The 23159-nt window shown below is 42.6% G+C and overlaps 1 protein-coding gene across 1 annotated transcript in view; it reads left to right on the forward strand.

Moving 5' to 3' along the window:
• Positions 1-4533: 4533 nt before the first annotated feature.
• The window catches only part of LOC135702486 (hexosaminidase D), a 60027-nt gene continuing 41401 nt past the window's right edge, over positions 4534-23159 (forward strand). Inside the window, exon 1 of the mRNA XM_065223534.1 lies at positions 4534-4565. The gene's annotated coding sequence lies outside the window, so the exon portion shown is untranslated. The remainder of the gene's footprint in view (positions 4566-23159) is intronic.

Genomic DNA, 23159 nt, shown 5'->3' on the forward strand with positions numbered 1-23159 from the left:
TGTTGATATTGCGCCCAGTTGACTCGATGGTAGTTGCGCCGGGAAGCTTCGAATCGGTTTACCGAGGATCCAACTTCGGCCACCACCGGGTAGTGGTCCGAGCTCAGCTCCTGGAATGCCACAGGTTGCGAGATGTTGTGTCCCATGTTGCTTACGAAGATGTCGATTGTCGCATGGACCCCAGACCGACTCAACCGGGTGGGAGAGTCCGGGGCCAAGATGGTATAGTGGCCCTCTTGCAGGTCTTCATTGAGGATGATGCCGTTTCTATTGCTCCGACCGTTGCCCCAGGCTTGGTGTTTCGCGTTCAGATCGCCAGCGATGATAAAGTTCCCGCTCCTCCGGGTGAGTTTGATGATGTCTTTCCGGAGGGCCACTGACGACCCGTCCCTGATGTTGGTTTGCTTGGGGCAGTAGGCCGCGATGATGGTGATTGGGTCAAGTGATGTGCTCACCTCCACTCCGATTGCTTCAATTGTTTTCAGCTGGAAGTTAGGTAGCAGCCGGCAACTGATGTTCCGTCTTGCAGCGATGGCCACTCCTCCACCTCCAGAGTAGGTGCGATCAAGTCTGACGAGCCGAAAGTCGGGAAGGAATATGGCTTCAAATGCGTCTCGGTGATGATAGCAATGTTGACCTCCTTGGTGTTGAGGAAATCGAGTAGCTCTCTATGCTTGTTCGTCAGTGAGTAAGCGTTCGAATTTGCAATTTTTATAGCTTCACGGTCCATACTTGGTGACGAGTGACAAGGCAGCATGAAGCTGTTCAGATCGAGTCTTGCAGGTGCGCATGATGATGATGACCTCGGCCACGAGCGTCACAAGTTCCTCCGAGGTGAACGAAGAGTCGTCGACAGGTTCACCTGAGACAGCAGCAGCGTATGATAAACCAGGGGCGGTGGATGAACCTGGAATTGGCTGGGCCGCAGCAGCAGCGAGACGATGGAGAAGTGCCTGACTGTTAGGAACCATCTGGATACTCGCAGGATTTGGCTTGTTGGTTGTTGAGCGGAAGCGGGGCTAGGTTCGGAACATGTCGACGGGGCTGGAGAGCTGGGTACTAGACTTCCGTTAGTACAGGAGGCGATCGATGATTACGAAGGCGACCGAGCTGGTTGTTGATTGTGGCCTTCCGACGGATATTAATGAACTCCACTCGCTTGAGACATCCGCGGTTGGAGGCTTGGTGGTTTCCACCGCAGTTCACACACGTTGGCTCGATGTCATCGACTTGCTCACAGGACGCAGTTGAGTGAGTTCCAGCACACTTGCCGCAGTTTGTCTTCATGTGGCAGTTTTTGGTGCCATGGCCATATGAGAGGCAGTTCATACACTGCGTTACATCACGATGTTGGGGTTTGTAATGCTCCCAACTGATGATGACCTGAAACAGGTCACGGATATTGGATCTCAGAGCCGCAAGACTGGTGGATCCCTTCGAGAAATGCACCAGGAACAACTGATCACGGAAGCTGGTGTTTTGGTTGGGACGCCGGTTCATCTGGAACACGGCCTCAGGTTGGAGCCCAAGCCGCTCCAGCACCGCAGCAGCCTCGAACGATGGTAATGCACGCAAAACAACCTTCAGTGGCTTGCTCGATGGCAGATCATGCGTGAAGAAGTCCACGTTGCTGTTCTCCAGGAAACTTCCTATTTGTTTGTACTCCTCCAGGTTGGAACACATGATTTTGGTACCGATGCTGCAAAGCTTGAAGCGAGGCAGCAGCTTGTGTTTTGCCAGTTCGGCACCCAGCTTGGCAACATCCTTCACCGGCGTGAAAAGCAGGGGAATCCGCTCTCGTCTTGCAATGGGAACAGCATCACCATCGCCATTTTCTTCTGGGAGTACTGCAATGATTAGCACCTTCTTTGAAGGGCCCGCTGCTGGCTCATTGGCACGTTTACGCACCATTTGTTTCGTGTTTGCAAGTTCAATTAAACTTACCAGAACGGGAGAAGGAGGCGACACTTCCACGGCGCAACGGGACAGCACAAAACGAAACAAAATCGAATCGAGAACTCGAGCGAAAATACGGACTGAACAGCTCGACAGTCGAGCAAAGAATGAGTTGAGGCACATTAGCAGCGCTGTTTTATAACTTTTCTGATTCAAGCAGCAAGATGTGCAACCAAATTGTACTTGATATGAGGACTGGGTTTGGGGAGAACGTTTATTTCATGAAATCAGTGATAAAATTATCACTTTTTATTTGTCCATTTTTAAAACAGTTTTTTTAGGAAAAATTGAAAAAAAAAGTTTATTGCAACAGCTTACGAAAGGTATTTCCTATCGATTGGTGTATTCACATTTTAATTTAATCTATAAGTGACAAAGCTTATAGCGTTCAAAAAATTACACCTTTTCGTGACGGTCGCAATTTTAGATTTACCCCCAGTACCTTCCCGTAAGACGTAGTCTACGTCCAAAAAAAAAAGATGACCGCCCTATAGTTACCACCTACGCCAAAAGGAAGATCTTATCCTGTAGACAAAATCTTTCCAAGCCATCAAACCCCTAGAGTGCATAGTTTTCGAGCTATCGATTTTTGTCGTGAAATTCTGCGTTTTCGGCCATAGTGCATTATTTAAATCTGGTCCGCTTAGAATTGGCATCTGGCTCCGTGTTCGCGGGAAATATTTAGCTAAGCCATGCAAAATTTATGAATTGGTTCGTGTCTGATCCAGATAAAAAATCCTATGGTTTTGACAGTTCGGATCACTGCAAATTTAAATCGGCCGTTTACGATTTTCGGGTATAAGTCAGAATTAAGTGTCATGTCGGTTTGTTCCTTTCCCATATGTTTGTTTGCTAGCTCTCCCTAATCGTGTGTGTGGTTTTCTGAACTGGTTCTAGCGATTGCTAGCCTATCCTGTTACTTGTCTTCGAGCTCATGTGTTTATGTGTGTGGAGATTTGCATGCATTTCGTTTACTCACGGTACCATTATTGTCGTCGCTGCTTCACCGTATCGGCACAGAAGCATCCCTTTGTCGAAGTGAGATCCTAGCTTGCTTCTAAACATAAATGATTTAAAAACTCTTTGATTCTTGATATTCGTAGCAGCCAAACGGCCAAAGAGATCGCACTTTTTGATATTTATGAGCTGAACTCAAATTTGTATTGATCTCATTGGTCGTGCATACATTATATTATTTAATTTCCACCATTTCCACCATTCATTCACGGCGAATGAGAACGACTCAAATTTGAGTTTAGTTCACTCATAATCGCCAAAAGTGCAGGAACTCAGCGATGAGTAAAATTTGTCTCATGGTTTCCTGTGGAAAACCTTAAAAATCTGCGAGGAAATTGACGAAAATTTTATTCATTCTTGGAGTAGTACCAATCCAATCTTGTGAATCTAATCTTGTGAATCCAATCTTGTGAATCCAATCTTGTGAATCCAATCTTGTGAATCCAATCTTTACTTTTCTCAAATTCAGGAATTTTTCCCTGGAAAATCCTGGAAAAACCTGGGAAAACATGAGGCAAATTAACTCATCGCTGAGTTCCTGCACTTTTGGCGATTATGAGTGAACTAAACTCAAATTTGAGTCGTTCTCATTCGCCGTGTTCCTTTTCGCGCTCCAAGCGTTATCGAAAGTTTTAGCGTTATGATACACTTTGGCGTCATGGCCTACTTCTAGGCGCATTCGCCTTTAGATTAACAGCCATAAACTGTCCTGAGGGTGGGATCACCATGCACCTCCACCGCAGCCGCAACAGACACAGTGCATTTACTAGGGGAATGATGGGTGGCACATTCAAAGCACCTTACGAAAAAAAGGACTTCGTGTTTTTATGTAGGGTAAAATGCTCATAGACACCAAGGAACGCCTTTCAAAACGCGCTTCAATGAGTGGGTAATTTTTCGACATTTTACCTTTAGTGCTCTTTCATTCATAAAATGTACATAGCTACATTCACACATCGGCATGAGTAGTAATTATGTCCCCTCTGTCGGTATGTAAACGAATGTGGCATGGTCATACTACCTGACTGCGGTGACTGTGGCAGTAGCTAGCAGTAAGTTGTTCGTGACGGTAACAAAGTGTGGGAAAGTAGCTGATGGCCTGATCAATTGGTGAAACAAAGGCGATGACAAATCGAAACGATGAAGCGGTCAATACTGTCAGTGCAAAGGATCAACCGGAGCACTTTGCCAACCGAGCCGTTCCGGTACTGTTCACTTCACGCCGAGGACTCCAGCTGAGACGGTTCCATTCAGTTCTGACTACAGGTCAGGCCAGCTACTTGATTCAATTTTGCGATCTCGAACGATGGGTTGGTTCTTTCGAATAGTTGACCGTTGTTTTTATAATGGGTTAGACAATCTATTGTTAATTTCAGTCCAATCACTTCAAGCTGTCGTCGGTTGGCCTGACAGCAGACAGTTCAACGTCCGAGTCCACAACTCTGGCAAAGAGGACTAAAAGCGTACAATTTGTTCGTCAATCACCTCAAAATCAAACAAACCGGGATAACGGATAGAGGCCACAGCACCCAACATGATCGAAGGAAATCTGGTGTAATGGGAAAAGCCGTCAATTAATAATTGACATGCAGGTGAGTCATTAGCACGTCACTTCAATATGTTATCCGTGTTGTCGAGTCACCTACCTGTGCTGTGCTGGTACTGGTGGTGAATTGAATCGATATTCGCTATTATGATGATAACATCTGCTCGTATTCTCCGGCACGTTCGCAAACTGCACCGCTTATTGTAAACGCATCGACATTTATGACACCCTTTAGACGGTGGTGTAATTCCACCCTCCGCCTAGTGCACCGACGTGTGGGTGTATTTTCTGACAAAGCCCAACTAGGCACTCTATTTCGAATGCAAGAAGCAAACGAAGCGGATATTGCTTTCGCCTATATATCGATTGCGAACAGGATTCTGTGCTGAAAAAAAAATGGGAACTGCCTTTCAGAAGAATTTTAGCTCCTGCTGCCTAGATGGTCTGAACTGAAAGAACAAACATTCCATTCCGAACGGGACCGACAGAGCGCGAGCAATTGAAAATCTAATGAAGTTCAATTGTTCTTTAGCAAATGGGAAGCGTATCACTAATTGGAAAGTTTTCCCATCAACTATACTCACCCGACTCGGACAATGGCTGACTGAGTGACTTCGTTTGGAATGTGATTTACAGACCCTTTGTTTGATACTCACGATCGAAATCAGTTTCATAATTTACTTAACTAAATTGTGAACTACTATTTGCTTAATTCTTTGGGGACAACTGTTAGTTTGAATAGATGCTCAAATTCAGTTTGAATCCGGGTCAATATGACCTTACTCGTTACAGAGCGATAACACCCGAGAAAGGTAATACGTATGCCAATCTTAGAACGTAAAATGTTCCTCACAACACCAAAAAGCATTAGAACGATAAAAATAACCTTAAATCAGGAGCCTCTCAAGCCAAATTCACGAATGATCCAAGAGTGTTAAAGTAACTACAAAAAACCAGGATTTATCCACCATATGTGAGATCTAACCCTTCTTACTTAATCAAATTTCGATCATTTTCCAGGAGTACCCAAAACATCCGCAGGTGGTCGTGGGATCTTAATGTGACAAGCAATGAGCTTTTTTTTAGAGTGTATTTATATTTTTACGCCATATTTTTATATGGCGCACGATTCAGGGACTGGGCACTTCCACGGGGGTACCCGGAATATATCCTGATGTGATCAATGTAGTTCTGAGCACTCGGGTATTTATCGTGTGTTTTGCGAAACTTATCATCGTCGTCGGTGCCTGATTTGAATGATTAGAGCAACTTCTTCGCAAGTGATGTGATATAAGAGGCTCGGTGGCTTTAGAGCGACCAATTTTTACTTACTCAGCAGGACATATGAGTTTTATCGCAGGCCCCTGCACAGTCAAGATTCATCAATCGCTGGTTTGGTAATATGACTACATGGTTAACAACACGGTCACAAGTGATTTTTTGACGTAGGACTTTGATCTTTGATTTCTATATGGGGGTACACTTTGTGAAAACCGAAAATGGAACATGTAACAAATGAAGAAAGATTTTGAACGTTAATAACTCAGCTGCCCCTGGTCCAATTTCAATAATTTTATCACCAATCGATCAGAAATATGGTTACGCATCGATAACAATGCTTTCGAATGTACAATACAATGCTTCAACAAAAAAACTATTGAAAAACTGGTAAATGTCCAGCATTGTCCAAAAGCGTCGAATTAACTAACCACCAATTACCTACATAAATATGCTGCTTCCCCAGCACAGTCGTCAGAGAGTAGTAAGTAGACGAAACAAGTCGAAGTGGAATTCTTCTGCCTGTTTGTCCATATTCAGAACCAACGATCACACAAAATGCTTATGTAATCAAACTGGAAGCAGGGGTACACATTATTTTGATCAACTTTGAATCGCTACGGCCGGATATTTTCGATGGAAAAACAACAATCTAGCATCTAATTCGACGAAGACGGTAGGAAACATTTGTGAAACCGAGTTATTTACGAAAGAGGGTGTCGATGAAGAGAATCGATCAATGTAGGTAGGACCTATTGAAAAGTGACGCGAGATTTGTTTTCCGTACATCCCACATCTGGACCCTACCAATCGACCCATCAACTCAACCGGGGACCGACGGCTTTACTTCCCGAAGGAAGGCGTGATCAGAGATGTTATGCCTTAGAACATGCCGGTGGCACCGATTGAGCGGGGTGAGAGGTAATCACGCTAACCACCGACGCCGATATCTTTCAAGGTGATATCACAGCGAATGAGATCGACCCAAATTTGGGTTTAGTTATCTCAGAAATAGGAAATAAAGTGCAGGAACTCAGCGATGAGTAAATTTGCCTCATATTTTCCCAGGTTTTTCCAGGTTTTTCCAGGATTTTCCAGGGAAAAATTCCCGAATTTGAGAAAAGTAAAGATTGGATTCACTCAGTCTATTGGTACTACTCCGAGACTGAATAAAATTTTCGTCAATTTCCTCATTTTCTGGAAGATTTTTTAGGTTTTCCACAGGAAACCATGAGACAAATTTACTCATCGCTTAGTTCCTGCACTTTTGGCGATTATGAGTGAGCTAAACTCAAATTTGGGTCATTCTCATTCGCCGTGTACGCAAAAGGAAAAGAGCCAGTGTCGCTACTTGATAGCAAACTACTCATAATGGGAGGAGTCTTTGTAGCTTTTATACCACTTGGTTGCACATCATTCTGCTTTAACCCGAAAAGATATAAAAGAGCGCTGCTGTATGGCATTAGCTCATCGCCATTGATCGTCAAGCAGTACAGTTCGGCTTTTGCTCGCTCTGACGAGTTGTTCGAAAGTTTCTAGTTTGTTCCAAACGTTCGCAGTTTAATCGCGTCGTCAGTAGTGTCGGTCGCTTCGTGTGATGGGAAGACAGCGCTCCCGGAGCAGGCTCCGAGAGAAAAAGGAGAAGAAGAACATCGGTGAGGGTAGCTTGAGTGTACCTATTTCGAATAGGTACGCTACTCTTCCCACCGATGTAGGGAATCCCACCTCAGCCACGGTGAAGCGGTCTAAGAAGAGGAAGAAAAATCAGGGCCAGTTCGATGGTGCGAGTGGACAGGACGATGCCACCCTGACGAACGTCAGCATCATTGGTGATTTCGGCGACGCCGTCGACAACGAAACTGCTGCCAGCCCAAGTGCAGCAAAAATGAAGCTTCCTCCACTGGTGGTGAAGCAAGTGCCACTCAACACGCTGATAGGCGATCTCTCATCGCTGGGCGTTGCAGCTGAGTTTAAGCTTGGCAGGATCGGCACCAAGGTGATGCTCCGAACTAAAGCGGAGTACGAGGTGGCCGTGAAATATCTGAAGGATTCCAAGGCGGAATTCTTCACGCACGACATCCCCGGTGAGAAGCCCTTCAAGGTAGTCATCAGGGGTCTACCAAACTTTGACCCCAAGATGGTCGAAGCTGAAATCAATCGGTACAAGCTAACCCCAATCGCTGTCTTCCGAATGACAAGGAGAGACGAAAACGTGAAGACGTACCCGGATTGTCTTTTCCTGGTGCACTTTCAGAAAGGGACGGTGACGCTCAATGCGCTGCAAGCCATCCGATCGATCTACTCCATCATCGTACGGTGGGAGCCATACCGTGGCGGCCATCGTGACGTAACGCAGTACCAGCGGTGCCTCAATTTTGGACACGGTACCCGCAACTGCAACATCAAGCCACGATGCAGACTGCGCTCACGAACACGCTACTTCTGATTGCCCTGCGGATGCAGCCGTGGCGTTAAAATGCGCCAACTGTGGTGGTGCACATCAAGGTTCCGACAGACAGTGCTCCAACTTCGAGGACTTCAAACGCATCCGAAAGCAGGCGTCAAGCAACAATCAACCAGGACGCAAGAAGGACAAAACCCCAGCATTCAGGACGGAGGATTTCCCGCCTCTTCGTGCTCCCCAGCAAAGACAAGCAAATGCGTGGGTGCAACCCGCTCCCCCTCAAAAAGCTTCCGGTGATTCTGCTGGAAAAAGTTCCCCATCTCCCCCTGGATTCTGGAGACAACCAACAGCGAAAAAATAACAACCCCGATCTGTTCTCAGCAGACGAACTGATGGAAATTTTCGTCAACATGTCCGGTGCTCTTCATAAGTGCCGCAATAAGCCCGAACAGATCCAAGTGCTCGGTAAGTTCATCATCCAGTATGACATCTAAACCGCTAACTTTCGTCACCTGGAATGCTTGCTCTGTAAGAGCAAAAGAGATTGAGCTTGCCGACTTCCTCCGCAAGCACAGCATCGACGTGGGCCTTCTAACCGAAATCCATCCAAAGTCCGGTGACAGCTTCTGGTTGCCTGACCACAACATTATTCGGCTTGATCGTACCAGCTCCAGGGTGGGTGGTGTTGCGGTCGATTGCGGTTTTTTCGATCCATTGCCGAAATATCTTCTCGGGTAGCTTTAGTTTGAAAGGGCACCTCTTAAAATGTTGAAATACGTATTACAAATTTACAAATGCAATTACGCCCGTTTGAAATGTTGCCACTGGATTATCTTTGCTTGACAGCATCGGTTTCAACACAACAACCAGGTTGCTATGTGTAAATGTTATTGAGCTATGCGAGTTGCTCAGAGTTACTCAAAATTAACTCCTATTATACTCATGATCGAAAGCTGTCTTGCCCCAAGGATTGAACAAACTCTGCAGAACAACTTTGTTGAAAACCGCAAATCAATTCGGAAGGATTTTCATTTGATACAAACTATGATTTCCAATCAGCACACTTCCCTTGTACCATAGAGGTAACTCTAAGACCACTGGGTCCCGAAGAAAATCATTATTATTTTTGGCTCACTCAGTACCAGAACAACGGTCCCAAGCAGTCCCAAGCTATTTCACTCACCCCTGCATGTTCTGCATGAATCCACACACCCCTGATGTTATCTGTCAAACTTTCATAGCGAATCAAAACAAACATAGTGTAGTACTGGAATTTATACTAGAATAGGGTACGTTAAACGATTTGCTTGGGACCAATAGGCTAGTCAAGTAGTGAGCCAATTTAAAATCGTTAGTTTCGTATTGATTGTTGGTCCAAGTATCTATCGAATCTAGTATAGATTGCTGGTATACCATTAGTAGCACATTTTGCTCTACCCCAACACACAACACCAACCAGCTTTATAATTGATCTCGGTAATCAACGGGCCACCGGAATCACCTGCGCAGCTGTCTTCCCGGATGATCCTCCAACGCACGCTCCTTGGCGTTATACGATTGTTAGGATATCAATTCAGCTTATCGTTAACCAATACGAATCCTGCTGCAAACCCAACCCTTTTATCCAACCTCCCAGTGACATTCCTATCCTTTCCTTTCTTGACCTACGTTCCAAGTTTGTGATCATCAGTTTTCACACATTGATGATGAATGCTAGTCCCATGCATCTTGTAATTACAGCTGATCTGGAACCAGTGGACCGACTCCAAAATATTCAAAAGCGATCTATTGGACCATAGCAACTTTCATTTGGTGGTTGTGTGTACAATTCAGTTGTCATATTATATACTGGACATAAACCACTATTTGAAGGCTGAAGGGTTCTCCAAATCTTCAAACCGATTTATCTCCGTAAATATGGCTCTAATTGCGATTCGAGGGGTGTTAAGGTGATCGAAATGTTCATACCCAGAATTCCAAGTAAATAATATGACATAAACTACTATTTGGGTGCTGGTGGGTTTTACAAATCTTTGAAGCGATTTATTTCCGTATATACGGCTCAAATCGTGATCGAAATTTTCATGTCCGGATTTCCCATTATATAATATGACAAAACCACTATTTGAGGGCTGATGGGCATTCCAAATTTTAAATCAAATTATCTCCGTAAATACGACTCTAATCGCGATTCAAGGGGCGTTTAGCTGATCGAAATTTGCATACCAAAATTTCCCAGTATTTAATGTGACAAAAACCACTAATTTATCTCCGTAAATACGATTCTAATCGCGATTTGAGGAGTGTTTATGTGATCGAAATGTTCATGCCCGGATTGCTTAAAAATGACAACAACCGCTATTTGAGGACTGATGGGTTTTCCAAATCTTTAAATAGAATTATCTTCGTAAATATGGCTCTAAACGTGATTTGAGGGGTGTTTTGGTGATCGAAATTTTCGTACCCAGATTTCCCAGTAATTATCCTAAATTCGTAATTCTAGTACTACTCTATGTTTGTTTTGATTCACTATGAAAGTTTGACGGATAAAATTGAGGGTTCGTGAATTTTCCTACGTTTCGAGGGGTGCATCGATTAGCTTGGGACCAAAGAGAGTACCAGAGCTGAGCCAAAAAGTTGAGCACATTTCTTCGGGACCTTCTGGTCTTAGAGTTACCTCTATGGTATGACCTCTATCACACGTGATCTATTGTTCGGTTGGTGTAATGAGCAAGGTTTTTGATCACACGAGTGTAACACCGACAAACCGACATGAAACTTAAACTTAACTATTGATCGAGAATCCATAACGGCCGATTCAAATGTGCAGCGATCCCATCTGTCAAATGTTTTATCTAGATAAAAAATAATTTGTCTGAAATAGATTAGACACGAACCAACTCATAGATTTTAGGATAAATATTTTCCGCGAACACGGCGGCAGATGTCAGTTTTGTGCTTTGATCAGAAATTTCTTTGTAATTTGTATGATCATTCATGTCGGTTTGTCGGTGAGTGTAATGCAAGGTCATGGATAACAAGTCTGACAGTGCGAATTTTTCGTCCCTTTAATTCTCCCGCTATTCTCATGTACCAGCGAGTGTGACGTCAAATTCGTCGACACATAAGAACAGAGGGTAAATAAAAGCGACAGAAAATTCGCGTTACCAGACCATTAAATTTTTTGACCAAATGATCCACTTACCCCTACGGTAAGGGGTAAGTGGGTCATTTTACAATTTTTACAGCATTCGACTCAGCTCGATGTAATCCGAAAATGTCTGTATGGGTTTATGTGTGTTAAACAATTTTGAGCAACGTGTTTCTCAGCAACCACTGAACCGAATTGGACGCAACGACCATCAAATGGAAGGTAAGACGATCGCTAATATATATTTCTGGAATCAGTCATTTGGTTCTGAAGATATGGCTGGAACATGTTTCGGTTAATAAAGTTCGTGAGTCTAGAAACAGCTGGAATACATCATGTTAACTCTAAAATAACTAGAGAACCTTTATTCATAGGAGAATCGCAAACAAGAGCAATGGTGGTTATATCATAGAGGTAACTCTAAGACTAGAAGGTCCCGAAATAATGTGCTCAACTTTTTGGCTCAGCTCTGGTACTCTCTTCGGTCCCAAGCTAATCGATTCACCCCTCGAAACATAGGAAAAACCAATAACCCCTCATTTTACCTGTCAAACTTTCATAGCGAATCAAAACAAACATAGCGTAGTACTAGAATTTCGACTAGAATGGGATACGTTAACCGTTTGCTTGGGACCAATAGGCTAGTCAAGTAGTTCAAGTAGTGAGCCAATTTAAAATCGTTAGTTTCGTATTGATTGTTGGTTATATTCAGTGCCTATAATCACATACGTCACACCTAGACATGTTCAGGATGCACCTTAGGAAATTTCCAGTTCCATTCAAGAGTCAAAAGGCCTCATACGGCACATGAAATAAATACGTAATAAGGTCAGATCTCACCATAGGTGTTTTTATATTTACCATCAACGTTCAAAGATTATGATATTTATGAAATAAAATATGACCAGAGCAACTAAAGAAGCTTGATTGACTTTAACCAAATAAGTAATCCAGTTACAGTGTGTATTGACATTTCATCTTCTTCAAAGTGAGCCCACAAAAGAGAAGGTAATTACTTAGCCTTTGGAACACATTTCATTGCTGCAGTTTTCTCACGTTTCTTGGGAGTTTTGAGTGTTTGGATGGCATTCGATGAAGTAATCACTTGTCACTTGAATGTCTCAGTGTCCATCCATCCATTAGGCATGACTGCGTAAATCAATCCAGGAAACTCATCTTTCTTCGATGAAATCCACCAATCCAACTGCATCGGCACCCAGCAATACGGAAATGTTCTTCCTAGCAGTTCCTGCTGTAACGCGATGTGCTGCTCTCCCCTTTTCTCCAACGACCTTCACACGGCTTGGGAGGCGTTCAGAAGGCACTCCATGAGTTATTTTCTGGAGCAGTTGAAAATAATCCGCCATAGCAAATGGATCCACATTTCTCTTCCGGGCGATCTCGACAGCTTGAGGCTTCTTTTGAGACAATCCATGACGTTTCTTGAAACTGTACAAATATTCGTCTCCGGGTACACTATTCTTAAATGAATTTGGAATCTGATTTTCGGTCAAATAACGTGCGAAAGCCTGTAGACCTTCAGCCTTGTACAAGCCAAAACCCTGCTTTTCAATAGTTAAAACTGCACGAAGCAATTTTAGCTTCTAAGGCTGTGTTCCATTTGGTGAATTTTCACTTAAATTTCAAGACCAACTATTGAAATGGCCTTAACTCCATTTTGTAAACAAACCTTGTTAGGCCATTTTCTCGCGAACCGAAACCTACATTTGCAAACCTAAACCACAATCGGGTAGAGAGGAATTTCTCCTACCTGTTTATTATGTTGGTTTGCCTTTGCGAACTTCGGTTCGCGATAAAATGGCCTCACAAGGTTTGTTTACAAAATGGAGTTGAGGCCTATTCAATTGTTGGTCTTGATTTGACAGATGAAAATTTTTCAAATAAACCTGCTATCCCAGCAGACTTATTTCTGACAGACAAGGAATCAACTTTGACACACGCTTTTTCGAAAATTGACCACTTTGTCAAGCAGTTTTGGCATGACTTTCTACCAGCGATTTCACAAAACTGGACCAACTAATTTCTATTTTTTATGAAACGCACATCTATTGGCTACTTTTCTCGTGGTTCTAGAACAAAAATCTCAAAATGATGTTTTATTTAAAGTTCTTTAAACGTCATTTTAACTGCTCGAATAAAGTGGTTAATTGGCCGATCAATAACAGAGGGATTTTTGAACATCTTAATTTATTTTCGAAGTGTCAAATTTAAGTGAAAAATTTCCAAATGGAACACAACGTAAATCCATCGGAATCGCAGTTGGCTTCCCTCCCGCAGTACTCTTGACGCATCTTTGGCCGTTAACTCGTTTTTGTAGAGTTAACCTGGTGATTTCATAGCATCTTGCAGCTCGGGACATCGACATCAGTTTACTTTTTACAGCTTTAATGGCAGCGTCTAAAAAAACTTTAGAATATGTTGATACTGGCCTTTTTAACGTTTGTTCGAAACATTATGTCTGGAATGATGAACAAGTATTAAAATAAGCCCACAGACAATGTCATATTTAAATAAACAAAACATGATCCACCAACCCCACTGGTATCGAGAAGTGTAACATGCCGAATTTAATAGATTTTATAGAAGGAGTCATATCAAACTATTCAATTACATTATAATAGTTATGCCGCGAATACACTTGTATGACCTATTATGAGATGAGCATTATTTGTATAATAAATATGAGCACTATACAACAAATACACAAACTATACAAGCGATACAAGCAACAATCAATACGAAACTAACGATTTTAAATTGGCTCACCACTTTAGTAGCCTATTGGTCCCAAGCAAACGATTAACGTACCCTATTGTAGTTGAAATTCTATTACTACACTATGTTTGTTTTGATTCGCTATGAAAGTTTGACAGATAACATCAGGGGTGTGTGGATTCATGCAGAACATGCAGGGGTGAGTGAAATAGCTTGGGACTGCTTGAGACCGTTGTTCTGGTACTGAGTGAGCCAAAAATAATAATGATTTTCTTCGGGACCCAGTGGTCTTAGAGTTACCTCTATGATACAAGTGTGCTCATGGACGTACTCATAATTTATGTTACAAATAATGCTCATGCTCATAGTTTGTCATCCAAGCGTATCCGCGGCATTACCTGCAAAACAAAACAACTGTTTTAAGGTTCTACAAAGGGTAAGTAATTTTGTGTTCTTCTTCTTTTTTAAATATCATAAAATCATCATCATTAGTTTACACATACATTCATATATTATGAATACGAAAATTTAAAACATGTATTTCGTGGGTAAAACATGAAAATTTCCTGGGTAAAACACATTCACTGTATTTACTTACTTGTGTTCTTCGAAGTATAGCACAATTAAACGCAATCGAATACACGAAACTCAAAACAACTGCTTCACAAAACTCTTGGTGAACAAAATTCATCACAAAGAAAACCATTTCTACTTTACTGCTTTGCTAGCAATCGTGAAAGTATCATTGAAACAGCGGTGCCAGATGTTTTGCCTCTAGCAATGAATTTAAGTTTATTAAAACAATTAATTGCGAAGTCTGCCTTATTAACATAGATGAGTGGATGTATTTAATGGTGGATAAATATCAAAAACTGATTTAATAAAACATAAATGACCATTTTAAACATTTTACCGGTCCAATTAAAAAAGTCACCGAAGATTGAATTCAACACTAACAGGGTTGATGGCAGCAGTGCACGTAGCCTGTTATACACTTTCTCGCTCAGGGGTATAAACAAACTTGCATACAGCGCAGTCTGGCAGTGCTTATGTTTTGTCTGCTACATTCTTATCCACTAGATAGTGTGACATCACATTTGCTGTTGTATTGAAATGAAGGAAGAAAAGAGATGGTTAAGTTTTCCTCACCATACCAGTTGATATTTATGAAAAATGGGCAATTTTGGCGTGGGGACATGCACTTCCAATGAATTTTACCAATACATTTAGAAAATGATGATCGAAGAATATTTCAAAAAGAAGAAGTAAACAAAATAATGACCCTTTGTAGAACCTTAACTCTCCGTTTTAGCGGTACACGAAGCTTATTTACTATGACGAAGTAAACTTACTTTTTCTGGAGCTAAAATGACGTTTCGTGGATTGAGCTACAGTAGTGGGGGTTATTCCGCCGAAGTGACTGTTGTCGCTAGTGGATTGAGAAAAGTCACGTCGTGGTGACGCAACTCTTTGTGTAAATTAAACAGAGAGTCACGTCACCATGACATGACATTTCTCACAAAAGTCACTGCGACTCTCGAAATAGCCCCCAGTGTGCGTATACTCAAGATGTTGTCATTGTATTGGCAACAATCAATACGAAACTAACGATTTTAAATTGGTTCACTACTTGACTAGCCTATTGGTCCCAAGCAAACGATTAACGTATCCCATTCTAGTCGAAATTCTAGTACTACGCAATGTTTGTTTTGATTCGCTATGAAAGTTTGACAGATAAAATGAGGGGTTATTGGCTTTTCCTATGTTTCGAGGGGTGAATCGATTAGCTTGGGACCGAAGAGAGTACCAGAGCTGAGCCAAAAAGTTGAACACATTATTTCGGGACCTTCTAGTCTTAGAGTTACCTCCATGGTATTGGTGCAGGGGTGCCGTTATGAGTATATGTATAAAGGAAGGGAGGATCAGACCACATGATCCATGATGATTGAATGGTAATACCAAGGGGTTCGTCACTCTACACAGTGTGCCAAAATCAAACTGGGGCACATCGGGTTGCAGTCATTGACGTTGTTTGGCACCCATGGTTACAATTTTTATGATCTTCAAAGGTACTGGCAACACTGAACTTTTTCTGCGCCTGCGCAGTGTGCATGTGTCAAAATTTGTTATTGACGTTGCCACTCCTAGTCAAATTATTTTCAAAACAACCGTGAATCTCCACCAAGTCTCGCCATGGATTCTCAAAATCGTTACAACCGTGACGGCAGTCGCATCCTCGCATCCACATTTCCTCTCATACGAAGAACAACTGACAGCGGTATCTCGACCTAACCGAGGTTTCCGGCCATGGCTACACGAACTAGCGATGCAGCTCCCACGGCTGCGGCTGCTTCCAATGCTGCTGCTGGTCTGTCTTTTTTGACGAATTTTAGAGGAGACGGACCAGCAGAAGGAACAGCAGCAGCAGCAGCATTGGAATCAGCCGCAGCCGTGGGAGCTGCATCGCTAATTTGTGTAGCCGTGGTTGACGCTGGAAATCTTGGGTCGGTCACGACAAGCGGTGCTTGAGTATTAATCGGAAAGTCAACAACCAAACAAAATCTATACCATCCGACCATTCGAACTGCTCGAATACATCCATAGCGGTGGCTGGTACATCAACCATTCCATCGTCCAACATATAATGTTGGAGGACCGTCTTGGCAAAATCTCAAATAGTTCAACAAATGTTTACTCTCGTTCCTTTTTGCACTTCCAACTAACACAATAAGAAATTATAATTACGAATCATAACATTAACTACCCAGAAAAAAGGAAAATCCTTTTATTCTCAGAAAATAAGCTTCCGCTCTTTCAAAGCTAACGTGTTTTCGGTGTTTTCGTTGCTCCACGTACCGTTCATCTTCTTGGAGGAGGAGAAGCACAGCTTCATAATGAACGGGAGTTTTGTGCATTTGTGATCATCGCGCTGTGGTTGCACTTCATGATGACGTTCACCGCCAGGGCTACGCTCGGGAACTCGACCAATCCGGAGGAGGAACTTCCCGATTTCAGCGGGAACATTCGCACTTGCGACGGGTGGCAGCCTTTGGTGGTGAATGCAGTCAGCAGCAGATCCTCGGACGGCATACGGGTGGGTTATTGAAGAAGTGGAGAATGCGATTATTGCTGGCTTGGGAAGCGATTGTTCTTGGAGGCGCTGTAGACCTTGAAGCTGCAGGGTGTACGGGTTGGTGGACTCTGACAAGTAGTTCAGCTTGGAAAATTGGCTGGTCTGTTTCGGGTCAGCGGTGCGTCCTTCATCAGTCCGACGTGTGTTCTGGCCGGTGTTGGTTTCCAGTTTTCCGACGGATGGTACTCGGGCGGTGAAAAATTCGGTGCAAATCCATTTCCTCCGCCGACTCCCAGAAGGGTTGGTCGACTAATGATTGACGTTCGTTGTGCGGGGTCGGCCTTCCGCCAAAGATGGAAGGATCGTGTAGCAACGAAACTCGTCCGTTGCAGGCATCCTTGGAGGCGGATGCATCCAGTGTGTAGTCCAGACTGGAGTCCGTGTCGTTTTTGAAAACATTGAAAAACAAAACAAAGATAAAAGCTGTTAAAATACCGGGTTGCCAAACAAGGCATTATTCACAAGCAATCAAAAGTCAGTTCAATGACTTCTTGCCACTGCCGGTACAACTGCGGCACACTGAGGTACACTGAGAAAAAAGTTGGCGCAAAACAAGTGTGTAGAGTGACCACCCCTTGGGTAATATTTATACTCACATAGTCACGATCAACTGTTCGTAGCTGTCGTAGTAGTTTTTGTAGTGGTATGAGGGGCTCGGTGGATTAACGGCGATCGTTTTGCTATCTGAGCAAATGTACATGAGCTCCATCTCTGACTGCTCCACAACAAAGACGTACTTGCTTTTCTCTTTCAAAACGTGACCATATAATTAAACATATCGATTCCATTTGAATGGTCGTTCGTAATGGTTTGATATAATGCGAGGCGCTCGGTTGCCTAGTAGTAACCATTTTTGCTTACAGAGTAGTACACGGATAGAAATCTCCTTATACCTTTTGGCAAATTTCCATTGCTGATTATTCATAAAATGTATAACTAAACTAATAAGTAGACGCCTTGCAAAAAGTTAATAAAGATCATGTGTCAAATGAAATGTATAAGCGGTCACACATACCTTTTATGCATTCTAATAGGACCTATGTGGTTTGTCTTATGGAACGTATAAGGCTGATGCTTTGGCAAAAATGTATAAGTGAAACACATGAATTAAATAATTGATTTTCGTTTCGTGTACCAGCCGGTGGAAACTAACGATTTTAAATTGGCTCACTACTTGACTAGCCTATTGGTCCCATGCAAATCGATTAACGTACCCAATTCTAGTCAAAATTCTAGTACTACACTATGTTTGTTTTGATTCGCTATGCTTTTTAACATGTTAAAATTTGACAGATAAAATGAGGGGTTCGTGGATTTTCCTATGTTTCGAGGGGTGAATCGATTAGCTTGGGACCGAAGAGAGTACCAGAGCTGAGCCAAAAAGTTGAGCACGTTATTTCAGGACCTTCTAGTCTTAGAGTTACCTCTATGCTATTACCATAGAAGTAACTCTAAGACTAGAAGGTTCCGCTAGTCAAAAGGCTAGTCAAGTAGTGAGCCAATTTAAAATCGTTAGTTTCGTATTGATTGTTGCTATTACTGATTCTGCATTGAAAAATATTGAGAAAATTCAAAATGTGTAAACATTAAATTCAGTTCAAAATAATAGTCCAACTTGGCACTTGTGTTTCTAAATGTTGGGCTGAAGAAAATGTACAAAATTTATGTTTTTACGAATCGAAATTGAAAAAGTTCACTATGGTAATTGCTCGTACTTTTTCAATTTACAGGTATGGTAATTTTTACTTTGTAATCAAAATAACAATCTGTTGGCTGTATTTAGATCACTACCATTTTTTACCATCGCATGTTTAACATAGGATCAGAACAAACTTTTATTTTAAAATTTAAATACAAATAATTTTATTTAAACCGCTCTATAGCATCATATTTTCTATTTATGTGATGTGCAAAAAAGCTTAGGAACTGCACACGATTGAAGCACGCTTTCTATAGTTACTGCTCCAACACTTTGAAAATAAGCCTAATAAAAATATATCAAAAACTGCTGGTAATGGTATACTAAAACTTCTATAGAAACATAATTTTTTGACAAAATTCTATTAAAATTCAGATTTAGGTTTGCAAACAACGTAAGAATGTATGAAAATATTGGATAGACATTATAGCAACTTCCATTTCCAAGGTTTTGGCCAGTCATATACCACTGTGCACCGTGCATTTAAATAAGCATTATACAAGTTATGGCACAATATCCGATACATAAAAAATAGTCGAGATGTGTTATTAATGAATGGGAAAATTTTATTGTTGACTCTTTGTTGGACAAAAAAATCGAACATTTGCACGCTTATTCATCCTGCTTCCCAATCTAATAGTTTCACGTTATTCCATTATTCAGTGTTCAATATCAATGATTGAACGTTAACTGCCCCTCACGAGAATCTCACATGATAACCACCGGAACGGAAAATGGTTAACAAAAGTAACCAACTCATACTTCATATACATCTACCAATACAAGCTTGCAGCTGCATCCCACATTTTCACGGTAAACAAACACGGATGGTAAACTAATATGCCTCACACCCCATTTCCTGCGAACGGAAATTATGTCTAAACCGAAGACATGTGCTCACTTTGCGTACTACTTAAATAGTAGGTCCTATATACAGCGGTCCCGGTCCCGGTCCCGGTTGTTTGATGCTTTGTGGTAGTAGTGCAGTGAAAAACGATTTTGCGCAACTGTCAACCATCGATTTTCCTCGCTCCTGGCAGCAAGCACGGCCAAGGAGAGTAACTCAAAATCGAGTCGAAGTTGACTCAAAATGGCAAAAAGTGGGGTTACTAAGTGAATGAGTAAGATTTTCTTCGCATTTCCAGGAAAAACTTCTTGAATATGAGGAAAATCGAGAGATATTTCACTCAGTCTATTAGTATACTCATAGACTGGGTATAATTTTGGTAGATTTTCCTCATATTCAAGCAGTTTTTGCCGGACAAGTGAGGAAATTTTTATTCACTTACTGAGTAACCCTACATGGCCGATTAAACCAAACTGGTGTCCCACAGCGGTCCGTTATCGCGGTCACCCTGTTCATCATCCGAATGAACGGAGTTTTCAGCAACCTCCCGAAAGGAATATACATTTTCGTGTATGAGGACGATATACTCTTGGTCATAGCCAGGAGCGCGGCGAAAGCAGTACGAATCTCCATTGGCCGTAAAGGTAAAAGCCATCTTCGGATGGGCCTCCTCCTCCGGGTTTCGCATTTCAGCGGAAAAGAGTACCATTACCCACATATTCCAGCAATCACACCAACCAATCAGAAATCATCCCATACCAGAGGACAATGCGTATCCTTGGCATCTACTTTGATAGGAAATTATCCCTCTCAACACGATCTGTCTCGCGATCTGTGGTAGAGCAACTGACCTGGACGTGAAAACTACAGGTGAATAAGGGTTCTTCTTGATCGAGGCCAACCAACTCCTGATAAAGTGGACCAACCAAGTGCTCCCTACAGTGAACAGGGTTCACTGGGTCGGCGCCACAGATTGAAACCTACCAAAAACTCGGACTGATTTCTCCATCAAAAACAAGATCAAGGCAGGTTCCAATCCCCTAACTGACTCTAAATTCGTTAACTCCGAGGGCTCAGGTACCCGGATGGGTGTTAACATCGGGGTAACAGGACCGCAGCTAGCAGTTTGCTATAAGCTTCCGATCCACTAACCAGCGTCTGGCTGAAAATCTCCTTAATAAAGACAACCAACCAACCAACCAACCAACCAGCTTCCGAACCAATGCTCCATCTTCTCGATCGAAGCTGCTGCGCTTCTATTGCTGCTGCTGAACTCAGACCTTTCCGGACACCCGTGGATCTAAGACATCCAACGGTATGCCCCACCCAACACTACCTTTGTTGGGATCCCGGGTCATCCGGCGGTCTCCAGCAGGCAGGCCACGGCATAAACCGATACAGTACCAGCTGCATACCTGAAAAAGTGGGTCGACAAAGCTTTCAACGACTCGTGGGCCTTCACCTGGAACAATGCTAGCGAGCCTTTCATTCGGAAGGTTAAAGGAGATATCGTCCGGTCGAATGCAAGGTCTTCCAAGTACATCACTCCGTCGAACATGCCATCTGCCACTGCCGGGATGCCTTGGTGGATGATGCGGCTAGAACTGCGGCCCTAGAAGGTTTTCTCCGAGAAGCTAGCCTTTTCGATGCAATTTAATCAGACCGAACATGACACTACCATAGAGGTAACTCTAAGACCAGAAGGTTCCGAAGAAACGTGCTCAACTTTTGGGCTCAGCGCTGTTACTCTCTTCTGGAAGATGAGGAGAAAAGGACAGTTGTTATTCACATCGTTGTGATTGTGCGCTGCTAAAATTGTCGATTTTTTATCACACGGGCTATCGTTATTCGTTTTTTTTTCCGTTCGGTATACCTGTAATATTGTACTGGTTGTTAGTGGAAAGTGCAGTTCGTTGCGATAATCATCTAATTAGAGCATATTTTGTGTTGTGAAAACAGTGAAAAAGTTATCCAATCAGACATATTGTCTAGCATTGGGCGATCTTGAGAATCCAATTCCTCTTTGCGTATTAGAGCATCTCCACCGCTGTTTCTAAATCACTTTTGGAAACTGAGTCAGCATGACTTTCGCCTGTGACCAATGCGCTAAACCAGTTAAAGGCGATGAAGAATCCGTCTCCTGCATGGCTTTTTTGCGACAGGATGATTCACCTAAAGTGCGGGTGCAGTTTCGAACACCTTCGGATACGGTTGTGTTTTAAGTTTGTTCTCTGATTTGTGCGTGCGTTCGCTCTCATAGTTTTCGGCTGCAATTGCCGGATTATCGCTGGCGCTCTACCTCCCGGACGTTTATACGTGTGTGATTGGTAGTTTTCTCGCTTTCCGGGAAGTTTTAGAATAGAGAAAGAAAACGTGATTCAACATGTTTGCAAGCATCAGAAGAGATGTCGCGATCTGCGTTGTTTGATTTTCTTCCGGACCAGAAATTAGTGGCATCGCGAGTGATAATTTTTAATTTCAGTTTATTTACGCGCTGCAAGGTGCGTGTAAGAGCTCGGCATATTCGGTGTTGATGTTGGCTCGCTTGTAACTTTTTTGGTTGTGTTTTCGAAAGAAATTGATCGAAAGTGTACCAAAAGTGCTTCTGAACGTGTTTCGCGGTTGGGAGTGAAATTCGTAAATTCGCGGTTTATGTTCAGTGAAAATTCCGTACCACAAAATTGCTCACCTTGCACTCTTTTTTTTTTGCCGTTCGACGACGGATGTATTGATTTGGTGCTGTGCTCCCGGATGTATTGATTTGGTGAGTACGTTCCAGTTGAAGATTGTTCTTATACATATCTCGATTGCATTTTCGAGGGGACGTCCGGAGAGCTTTGAGATTTAAGCGTTGTTGCTTTTGCGGGCAGACGAGTTGGTCGCCGGTAAGGGCCAGTAAGTGCTGCCAGCAGATGAATCAAGAGGTATTCGAAACAAAATTGGTAAGAAATGTCCATTCAAATCGATTTAATACAGTTGAACAAATTTTAAAACTATATACGTGCCAGATTTGGAAATAATATTTTTTGAATCTGGAAGTGTGTTTATGATACCATTATCCATTTGATAAAGGTAGAGTGAACATACGGGGCTTATTGTAAGTAAAAGTGACCTCGGAGTGGTCGTGAATTACCAGGCATTCTGAAATGGGTCACTGGAGCTGCAATAGAGCTAACACCTTCTAACTCTCGGACTAAACCTGCTTTAATTTAAGGGTAATAAAAAGCAGTTTTCTTCCATAATAACACTGCCGGACAGTGGGGGTTAGATTGTACACACACACACACACACACACACACAGCGCTGTTACTCTCTTCTGTCCCAAGCTAATCGATGCACCCGTCGAAACATAGGAAAATCCACGAACCCCTCATTTTATCTGTCAAACTTTC

Source organism: Ochlerotatus camptorhynchus, unplaced genomic scaffold (genome assembly GCF_037179485.1).
Source record: "Ochlerotatus camptorhynchus isolate MF236.1 unplaced genomic scaffold, CSIRO-AGI_Acam_v1.1 ptg000193l, whole genome shotgun sequence".
NCBI classification, from domain to species: Eukaryota; Metazoa; Arthropoda; class Insecta; order Diptera; family Culicidae; genus Ochlerotatus; species Ochlerotatus camptorhynchus.